This window comes from Malus domestica, chromosome 06 (genome assembly GCF_042453785.1).
Source record: "Malus domestica chromosome 06, GDT2T_hap1".
Taxonomy (NCBI): domain Eukaryota; kingdom Viridiplantae; phylum Streptophyta; class Magnoliopsida; order Rosales; family Rosaceae; genus Malus; species Malus domestica.
Genome location: NC_091666.1, coordinates 19,677,393 through 19,679,567, shown reverse-complemented (window position 1 = coordinate 19,679,567; position 2,175 = coordinate 19,677,393). Strand labels below are relative to the sequence as shown.

At 41.1% G+C, this 2,175-nt stretch overlaps 1 long non-coding RNA gene across 1 annotated transcript; it reads right to left on the bottom strand.

Annotated features, from left to right (window-relative positions):
* Window positions 1-394: 394 nt before the first annotated feature.
* On the bottom strand, window positions 395-1,893 carry LOC114825644 (uncharacterized). Its single transcript, XR_003774491.2, has 4 exons — window positions 1,488-1,893; window positions 1,327-1,404; window positions 1,154-1,233; window positions 395-1,049 (listed from the first exon to the last, which is right to left on the bottom strand). It is a non-coding gene; the product is annotated as an uncharacterized lncRNA (long non-coding RNA).
* Between the last annotated feature and the right edge of the window lie 282 nt (window positions 1,894-2,175).

Here is a 2,175-nt window from a genome sequence, read left to right as displayed (position 1 = left end):
CTAACCCCTATTTTGGAAATCATATATAGTTTCAAACTACATACATACTAGTATCTACTACAATATATAGTCAAACGAAACCACATTCAAGTCAATAATTAAGAAATCATACCGGGCCGATCAATAATAATACTAGCATCTACTAGTAAGAGTGCATGGCTACACTGGCGTCTACCTGTGCATTGCTAGCATCTACTCGCATATCTAGCCTCTACCAAAAGTATCATATCACATGCACAAATCCTATGGTCGCAATTATCTATACTTGACATATAAAAGACCATGTGGTGAAAACTAATCATCATAATAAATAAATCAACTACATGGTCATCAACCAATTCTATTTAATTCCCATCGATGACTACTTCAAAACAGTTAAATTCATCAAAAACAATTAATAAAAAACTTGAGCGTTGAAGGGATCCACTCACTTAAATTTTGAGCGTCTCTCTTCAATTTAATTTATTTTCACTTAAATGTGATAAATGACTCTGAGTTTGTACAAATAAAGTGCACCATGTGATTTGGAACGTCGAATACCTTTGGATCCTCTCCGAGGCAATGTCTCGGGATCCTACTGACTGGACAAGATGAGTCGTTGGATTTTGATCTAACGGTGATAATTATTATAATTTTTAGAGGAATCCTCTATTTGTAGTCGTTGGATCAAAATCCAACAGCCCATGTTGTTTGGTAGGTAGGATCCCGAGGCATTGCCTCGGAAAGGATCCAACAGTTGAATAACCTTAGGTTAGGTCTCAGGTCCCACGGGCCGCCACATGCACCGCCCCACGTTGCTGCATGCTCCGCCATGGCCCACTTTGCGCCGTCGTAGTGACATCACACGCTAGATGGTCGCCGATGGACGCTACCGCCAGCAGACGCGCTGTTGTACTGATCGTCGACGCTGTGGCCACGCACCATTTGTCGAAAAATCTATAAAACTCAACAGAATATACCTTCGCTGTTAGATATTCTGTTAACTCTAACGGAATCTACCGCTACCGCCATTAAGGTTAACGGCGACCGCCATGCTCCGCCGCTGGATTCTACAGAAAAACTAGAAACCGATCAGAGCTTGTTCAAGCTCAAATTCAACCGTTTTTTCATCAATTTTTCCACCAAAACCTCATCATAAGCTCAAGAATATCACCTGGATCGAATTTGAGCAAAGAGAGGTCGAATCCACCGAAGTGGATTCGACGAGGTCTCGTTGGAGAACTCCACCGATTTCTGGAATAAGAACACCGAGACAAGCAGAGGTCAAACCCTTGGAAATTAGCTTAGATTTTAATCAATTTCGTACCGAAAGCTCGAGAAGCTTACCAAGGTAAAAAATTTGACAGGTTGAGGTCGAATCCACCTCGGTTTCGACAAGTTCTCGTCGGACCTCCTCGCTGGAAACTAGAAATGAAGAACAGAGAGATTACAGAGCTTTAGACCACAATTTTCAGTTCAAAAGCAACTACACAACCTGGAAAAATTACCTGGAATCACAAGCAGTCGAATTCGAACCCAAACAACCTTTCGTTTGTTTAAACTCGAAACTCACCGGGAAACTCGAAGCTCTCGAGTTTGTGAGCTCTGCACATTTCCACCAAGCTCCTTGTGTCACAGAGATCTGGATTATGGTGGTGATGAGGTGAATTTCAGTCGGATTTGGTGGTGGTGATAAAGGCTGTTCTTGGTGGCTAGAGAGAGTTGCAGAGTTTAGGTTAGGGAGAAGAGTCGAGATGCAAATAAGGAAGAAGAGTGACCGAGAGAGGATTAAGTTCTACTTAAAAATTTCCAAAGTGAAATTACTAAATGCCCTCCTTCATTAAAAAATTTAACTTGACCTCCGTAATTCCAAAATCCATTTCACTTTCTCCCACGCACTTGTGAATACGAAAAATAATTTAATAAAATAGAAAAACATGAGAAATTGGGATTTAGCTTAGAGGTCTATAATTATTCCACTCAACTAGGGTTATTTTGGTCATTTCATACTTATTGGGAATAAAACACATTTTTTTAAGACGAGTTATAACAAAACCAATTGAAACCGAGAAAGAAAACCCAGCAGAGGGAAGGTTTAGCTTGAATCCAGAGGGCAAAGAATAACGGCCGCAGACAAAGAGCAAGAACGGGGGAAAGGAAATGTCGAAGTGCAGAACCGGGGAGGAATAGCGTAAG